General features: G+C 31.8%; 1 pseudogene; it reads left to right on the forward strand.

Moving 5' to 3' along the window:
• On the forward strand, window positions 5,936-7,668 carry LOC104753645 (annotated as a pseudogene).

The following is a 9,266-nucleotide window of genomic DNA, read 5'->3' on the forward strand; positions in this document are numbered from 1 at the left end:
CGGAATCGTAATCGAGTGATGAGGAGATACGGTGACGACCAGCGGTGTAGTGGTAGCGGTCGGCACTGAAATCTCAGCAAACAGAAACATTGTCTCAACAAATTGGACATGCCGCAATGTGTAGAGTCTTCCATTGACAGCATCAAAACATAAATATGCACTCTGTGTTAGAGAGTAACCGAGAAACACAAATGGAGCAGACCGCGGTTCAAGTTTGTTGTGCCGATAGGGTCGAAGCCAAGGATAACACATGCAGCCAAACACCTTGAGTTTAAGATAGTTAGGATGTGTTTGAAACAGCTTGTGATAGGGAGACTCTCCACCAAGAAAATCTGTAGGGAGGCGATTAATCAGGTACACCGCCGTAGCAAATTCGTAAGGCCAATAACTTGGTGGGACAGAGGCGTGACTTAGCATAGACAACCCTGTTTCAACAATATGTCTATGTTTCCGCTCTGAAATACCATTATGCTCAGGCGTATGAGGTGGCGTAGTGAAATGTGAGATACCATGTAATGCCAGAAACGTCCGCAGCGCAATAAACTCACCACCGTTGTCTGAATACAACGTACGCATCCATGTTTGGAACCGATTCTCGACCAAAGCCTTAAAGGCAATGAAGACATCTTTGACTTGGGATTTGAGTTTTAACGGATATAGCCAAGTGTAACGAGTAAAGTGATCAACGAATATAAGATAATACTTGAAATTTTCAGTGGAAATGATGGGTGAGGACCAAACATCAGTGTAAACGTATTCAAGGGGTTGTGTGGATATGATTGTGTTTGAAGAAAATGGGAGCTTGTGACTCTTATTAAGAAGACAATCTGAACAAGATAACTGGTTTTGTGTGGAAGAAGAAATAGGTAATGAAAACTGAGAAACAATAGATTTTAAAACTGAGAAGGAAGGATGCCCTAGTCGAAAAATGCCATGAAAAGAGGTCGGTTTGTGGTGATGTTGTTGCGGAGAAGACGTTAATGGTATTATGGTTCACCGGCCATTCATACAACCCGTTCCTAGTTCAGCCTTGGAGTAACCGGACCCCCGTGCTCAGATCCCTCACCTGAAAATATGCAGGATAGAATTCCACAAAAACCTTATGAGCGTTACACAAACGATACACCGAAATAAGATTCTTGCAAAGATCAGAACATAGAGAACATCTTTTAAAGCAAGAGAACTAGAAGGTGTAGGGAGTAAAGTGGAACCCGTATGAGTAATCTTTAGACCAGACCCATCCGCAATTTGAACTTCCACCACCCTTATGTCTCCATGAATGCTCCAACAAGTATTCCTCTTGTACTTCTGATCCATACCTCTAATTACCAAATGATCCATTACCGTGTTTATATCTTGATGATTTACATTCCGGCAATCGATACATGGACAGAACATTTGCAAAGTATTACCCAACCTCTTTGCCGATTGAAACACAAAAGCATGTGCACGTTCCTCATACTCAATGCTTGCTCTATAATTTAAAAAAAAATATTCAAAGTTTGATTAGCATTATAACCTGTGTTGAAAGTTTAGACAAAAGTAAAATACTTGCCAGTACCTCGGAAGCCAAAACCAAGACTTGTCCATATTGTAACACTGCAACAGCTCCCAGACCAAAGTCGTACGACAACAAATTTGTGAAATTAGACACAGTAACAGTGAAACAAAAACATTAAACTAAATTGAAATCCCTAATTGAAACAAAACCCTAGTAAATTTGACCCAAATTGAAACGATAATCCTAAAATATTAGCCCCAAATTGAAAGAAAAATCCTAAAAATTTCAAAAACCCTTCTCTCGACAATCTGTATGTAAACCCTAAAATATATATGAAATCAAAAACTTGAATAACCAAAACTAACCTTTAATCGAAAACTTTTACTCTATCTATGGAAATCGATGTCGATGATGACTAAGAGACAGACAGCTTTGTAAATCAATTTCGATTAAAATCGAGATTAGAAAGTGAAACCAGAGGAAGAAAGAGAATGAAAACGAGAGGGAGAGAGATTAAAATCGATGTCGATGCGAAATTAGAAAGTGAAACCAGAGGGAGAGAGAGAGAGAGAGACAAGCTGAAATTAAGCGAGAGGGAGAGTGAAAACGTGAGTGGAGGGAGAATGAAAACGAAAGTGGAGGGAAAGTGAAATTTCACTAAGATTATTTTGTTCCGCTTAACACTTTGTGAAATTTCACTCTCCCTCCACTCTCGTTTTCATTCTCCCTCCACTCACGTTTTCATTCTCCCTCCACCCACGAGTTTATCTTACAATGTTGTTCAATTTTAGTAATTTGGAAATTATTAGTTTTTATTTGTTTATTCAGCAATGGTTCTTTTTGTGATTTTAAAAATATACTGATCATTTTAGTTTTTTTGGGTTCATTTGTTTAGTGTTACTTGAGTTTTCCTTCTATATATTGATTTGAGTATTTCAAGACATAGAGAAAATTTTGATTGCATATTAGATATAGTTTTTTCTCCCTTTAGATTTTCAATACATATTAGAGCATGTGCATTAGTGAGAAACTCATTAAGTTTTTTCATCATATAATCTTATTTTTTAATGTAGAGAAATTTGAGAACATCTTTCTAATATTGTGTGTTAATTGATGAGTTTCTCGTCAATATAATATTTTTATTTTTAATGTAACTTAATATTTTTAATATAATTTTATTTGAATACTTATTTTGTTATTTTTCTTTGCATTTGATCTTACATAATAAATACAAAATTATTAATATTTTAAAATATATTAAATTATTTATTAATTATATTTAATTTTATTAAGTAGTTATATTTCATATCATATATGTATTATCAGTAATAAAAGTATATATACTAATATAGTTTTTGAAAGTTTCACGATACTAATTTTTTTTACAACTCTCATAATTTGTTTAATCATACTAATATTTTTATTGCATCAACTAATATTAATTTTAAATAAGATAAAAATTTTGTTTAAAATTATGCATAATGGAACTTGTTAGAAAGCTAACTTTATTTTATGACTTATAAATAATTTAGAAATTAAAAAATAACAAAATAAAATATTTAAATAAGATTTTAAATTTTGGTGGATTTAGTTTATTATAATTAAATCTAGCTACTTAGATAATGACATGTGTCCATTATATGTTAAACCTTGAGAATCGATTTTCCCTTTTTTAATTAAAATAATATTATTCTTTTTTATTTATTATAATTATTAGAAACACTATGATAAACTACCAAAGCACATGGTCTTAAGAATTTACCATTTTTTTTTTCTTTTTTCACTTGTATTTGCACAATTTCTATTACGAGTTCAAAATATATAGAAAATGTAATTTTGGAATATAACTTACATGAATACAATCTAAATATAAAATTTAGATAAAAAAATGAACTTAATAAATATTTTTACTAAGTAATTTTTAGTGAGGTAAAAAGTGCAATCACATTGCTTCCTCATATATAATTTTTTATTTATACATTCTAATAAAAATTAAAATTGTTTTTACAAAATTTTAATAATAAAAATGAATCCAAGTAAATAAAGTTATAAAAAATTACACTAATTTTTGGATGAGTATAAACATGCAATGGTTTTATTTCATCAGCATCATAGATGCAACTGAATAAAAGGAATAATCATTTTGTTGTATCTACTTAGAAGACAAACCGTAGAATATTATAATGTCAAATGTCATAATAATAAAATTTCTTAGAAAGTAACTATTATATGTGAAAGTAGAAAATGTTATAGGAATTTTTTTTTGTTCTTTTATTTCTAAAATGGTTAATTCTAAAGCTATTTGATACTAAGATTCTTAAAAATATGTGATACCAATATAAAATTAGCATATACTACTCAAAACTATAGAAGTCAAATTAATTAGATATAGTATAGAAAAATGCAACTCATATCGTACCATGAATAAAAAGACATCACAAGCTTAACAACATGATTTTTAAGCATATGATTAGTCTTTGGGCCTAGGAAGCCTTTAGGATCACTCCTGAGTAATCAAAAAAAAAAAAACACTAAACTAAATTTACAATGAAGAAACTCATATGCATCATTCAATAAGGAGAAGTTTTATCCTGCTTTACCACATGAATGTCCAAAAAGAAAAAAAAAATTGAAATTGTAAACTATAAGAAAAGAACAAAACCTAACATGCCCAACATATTAAATCATGATATAGTTCATTTTTCTCATAACGTAGTAATATTAACACAACCAACAAACATGACAACCCTGAAGTAAAAATAAAACATGGTCCAAGGCTCTACCCATAGACCAAGCAAGTGAAGTTAAAGATTAGGGCATCCATTTTTTTGGGGCATATTTTAGGCCAAAAGTTTTAGGTTTTTTTTGATGTAGGAAAATATTAAAATTAAAATTATAAGTTCAGTTATTAACTCTAACAAAAAAGTTTCCATATTCGAAAGTTTTAAAAGAATAATGAGTTATTTGGTAATATAATATTTATTTTCGTATAAATATTTAAATGAACATGAAAATATTGAAAAGAGAAAAAAAAATGTCAGCAAGCAAAAAACGAACTACAATATGAAAATAATGAAAATAATTTTTTTTATATTAGTATATTTTATAATTTTGTTTACAATAATAAAAATAGGTTACTAAAAAGTATTGGCGTATGACATCCAAAATTGCCAGACCGGCTCATGGAGAATAGGAAAGACATATATAAACACTCTAATGAATAAATAAATTTATATAAATTCTCATATAATATTTTTTATGTGATATTAATGTGAACAACAAACATGATAACCTGCAAATATAATTTAAAAGTAATTCAAAAATACCTATTCAAATTTGGAAAGATATATAAAAGTAATATAATTCTTTATAGGAACCTATAGACTGAAATTAAATAATAATAACTGAAAAACTGTTGTAAAAGGAGAGTAATTAGGGATTGAATTCTAATTTCATAGAAAACAGAATGAATTCTACTTTTATGAAAAAAAATTGGTAAGATCTAATGGGGAATACATGAGTATGCAATTATCAAATTACTTATGGAAAACATCCGACCTTTAGATTATATAAAATAAAGGCCATAAACTAAGCAGAAATTAAAATCCAAAAATTTGTGAATTTATAAAAGAATTTTGTGAACACATAAATCTATAATCCTTTTTTGCCCATGAATCATTTATAAGATTGAAACCCATAAATAAATTTTATACATATTTGAGAATCCGTTTTTGTCCTGAATCATAATAAAATTGAAATCCATATTTATAATTTCAAAATAAATTATAATTAGTGTTTTTCCTAGGATGAGAGCACAAACTGATAAATGGTGGTTTTAGATCAGAATTCAATAGGAGTCTACAACGGGTTCTTATTGAAGAAGGGAAAAATAAAATGTTAAGAGTTTTTTGTTTGTTTTATGTATCTCTAATTAATTAAGTCTAAAATACAAATGAATTTAATTAATTAGGTTCAAACAATAAAAGAAGAAGATAGAGAACATCTCTTTAGCAAAAGGTGAGAAAAATCTTTTCATATTATATAAGATTAAAACCTTTTCATTTGTGGGATCAGATCAATGGAAGCATGATCAGATCAATGGAAGCATGATCGCAAACATTCATCCGAGTACTCGCTAGGTCATTATTGCTAAACTTAATTGATTTAGTTTGATGTAAACTTGAAATTGAAAGTTACAAGCGGTGGAGCGATAAAGTTAGTTATTGACTTTTCAAGTCTTTTTTTTTTTGACTTTTCAAGTCTCCTAAACGACTAAACCCTCTATGGTCGCTTGAAAGGATGAAGATAGTATGGTATTGGTTTACCGGCATGTCTCCTATCTCAGTCCCACTACAGATTTGATTTCATGTTTAGCAGAGAGGACAAATGCCCAAGGCCCACTGAAGATTCTTTTTAATGTTATACCTCATTTTCGGAGAATAAAAACGTTTAGGTGTGGTATGCACAAAGGTTTATCATAATATTATTTATCATTATTTACCAGGTGATGCTCCACGTGTGATTGCTCGTGGTGGGTTTTCTGGATTGTTACCAGATTCGAGTATTGATGCTTACAATCTTGCAATCCAGACAAGTGTAGCCGATGTTGTTCTATGGTGTGATGTTCAGCTAACCAAAGATGGAGTTGGGATTTGCTTCCCCGATTTAAATCTGGCCAATGCTTCAACTGTTCAATTTGTTTACCCAAATGGTCAAAAATCTTACCCGGTTAATGGAGTCACTACTCAGGGTTGGTTCAGCATTGATTCCACATTGAAAGATCTCAAAAATGTAACATGTAAGTGGTTTTGACTCAGTTGGTGCTTTTTTAGAGTGTTACAAAGAAAGTTTGGTGTTTCTTGTCATTTCTTACTCGTTACTTTTTATCTCAGTGTCCCGAGGAATATTGTCGATGTAAGGAAATGCTTGATTCCATTGATAGAAGATGGTACAATATATATAGTACCCGATTCAAGATCAATAAAGAAATTACTAACTCATAAATTATTTCCGGTTCTCAGTTTCAGGTTCAGTAGCAGGGGTTCTTTTGTTTATGGTGTTAATAACATTGTTTCTCCGTTTTCTTCGGGTGAGAGAAATAAGATTGAGACACCGGAACCTGAAGGCTCTTATCCCGCTTAAACACTATAGTTACACACAAGTGAAGAGAATCACAAAGTCGTTTGCAGAAGTGGTTGGGACAGGCGGATTTGGGATTGTTTATCGAGGAACACTTGGTGACAGCCGTATGGTTGCAGTGAAGGTCTTGAAAGATTCAAAGGGTAATGGTGAAGACTTCATCAATGAAGTTGCGAGCATGAGCAGAACTTCTCATGTCAACACTGTCTCCTTGCTTGGTTTCTGCTCTGAAGGTTCTAAAAGAGGCATTATTTATGAATTTTTGGAAAATGGGTCACTTGATAAATTCATTTCAGGCAAGAGCTCAGTGAATTTAGATTGGACGGCGCTATATAATATTGCGCTAGGAGTTGCTCGTGGTCTAGAGTACTTGCACCATGGATGCAAGACAAGGATTGTACATTTTGACATTAAACCATAAAATGTACTCTTAGATGACGATCTCTGCCCCAAAGTTTCGGATTTCGGCCTAGCTAAGCTCTGTGAGAAAAAGGGAGCATCTTGTCAATAGTGGCCACAAGAGGTACCATAGGGTACATTGCACCGGAGATGATCTCCAGAGTTTATGGGAATGTGTCGCACAAGTCTATAGCTATGGAATGTTGGTTCTTGATATGATCGGTGCAAGGAACAAAGAAAAAGCTAATCAGTCCTCTACTTCTAGCACAAGTACTATGTACTTTCCTGAATGGATCTATAAGGATCTTGAGAAGGGAGACAATGGAAGGCTTAATGGGAATGGATTTACCTGTGAAGAAGAAGACATAGCAAAGAAGATGACATTGGTGAGTCTATGGTGTATTCAGCCTTCCCCACCAGATCGTCCACCGATGAACAAAGTTGTAGAGATGATAGAAGGAAACTTGGATGCTCTTGAAGTCCCTCCTAGGCCTGTTTTTCAAATTCCCACGGTGCCTGTACAAGAATTTTCAACATTTTCAGAGGATATATCTGGTTACACATAAAGATAATCCAAAAAGTCATATATTATCAACATTCTTGATTAACCAAAGGGCTTTTGAGTTGAACTATATCTTTTTTCTTTGTTGACCTAGTTAATATAGATTTCTATAGCGATAAAACATTTTGAGGGGTTACAAGAAAACATGAAACCAACACTCTGAGTTTCATCAACAAATTATCCAAGCTGTTTGAATAAACTACTACTTTATCCTTGTTGTTCTTTGCAAAAAACCCTTTTGTCACATTTATTAACAAAACTCATAGTGGGGTAATAGCAATGTAAGCATCAACACAAACATTCATTATTGCTTATATTATTGCTAAATTTTAATTTAGTTTGAAGAGAAACTAAGACCGTTTGATATACAAGAAAAGTTTCCATCCTAAGTCTTAGACAGTAGCCATAAAGAGCTACCTTTCAATTCTCCTAAACCTTCTTAGATCCCCTTTAAAGGATGAAGATAAACAGATTTAAGAGGTAGCAATAAAAGAGTACGGTATATGTTAGAGGTGATATCGGTTCCGTTTGGGGTTTTTGAAGTTTTCGAGTTTAGGCTTATAAACCCTGATTTGATCATGTACTTGTGTGTTAAAAGATAATGTTTTGGAGAAAAAAAAAGAGGAAAACCCAATTAATTAATCTTCCTTCATCTCAGTATCATTTTTCTAGGGTCAAGATCAACTAATAAAATATGACAAATAAGTGGAGTATACCTCCCATTGGTGGGGAAAAGACAAATGGCCATGGACCAATAAAGACAAATGGCCATGGACCAATAACTATAGAGAAAATGATGTCAAAATGACCATTTTCCCCTCATTAAATAAAATTGACAAAAAAACACAAAACTCAGCGTCTATAAGTTGAACTCGGGACACCTTTACTGTATGTAGTCACATAAACCACTAAACTATGATTAAATCTTCGTAATGTTATACAATTGTAACTTATTATAGAAATAAATAGATAAAAGCCCTAAAACTAGTCCCCGATTAATTCCTGATTTAAATCCGATTAATCGTTAGGCGCTCCCTCACAGCCTACTAACACCTAACGATTTTTAAAACAGGGTCTGTGTTTTTAGATGTCAAGACACAGACACTTCATCTCAAGATTAAATCTTCTCTCTTTCTTTTAATTTATTATTATTATTATTTATTTGACATTCATAAAAAGACATCCCTAGAGGTTGTGTGATGGGAATACTCTTAGCATAGTTGATCTGGCAAATAAATGACAAATACTATTCAAATGTTCTTTTTCTTCACCACCTTAAATCACGTCCAAGCAAAATGAATAGGAGACCATTATTTTGGAGTAGTCTAAGAGCATGTGTAATGGAAGGTTCACAAATATTCTCAACAATTTTTAAAAGAAAAGTAAAAAAATGGGAGAAATGAGAACTGTTGAAAAACTATTGAGAGATCTATTAAATATATGTTAATATAAATTTGGTTTAAAATTTATTTATTTTTTGTTCAAAATGGAAATAATTAATTAAATTAAATTATTACTACTAAAATATTATATTTGAGAGATTATAATAAGAGTCTCTATCTACTAATAAGGCCATTTGATTTTTAAAAGAGCTCTGAATGGTCCATTATAAATAAACTAATAAAGCCAATTTATCAATGCTCTTGTGTCTTGAGTCTCCCTATA

The sequence above is a fragment of the Camelina sativa genome, chromosome 16 (assembly GCF_000633955.1).
Source record: "Camelina sativa cultivar DH55 chromosome 16, Cs, whole genome shotgun sequence".
Classification (NCBI taxonomy): Eukaryota; Viridiplantae; Streptophyta; class Magnoliopsida; order Brassicales; family Brassicaceae; genus Camelina; species Camelina sativa.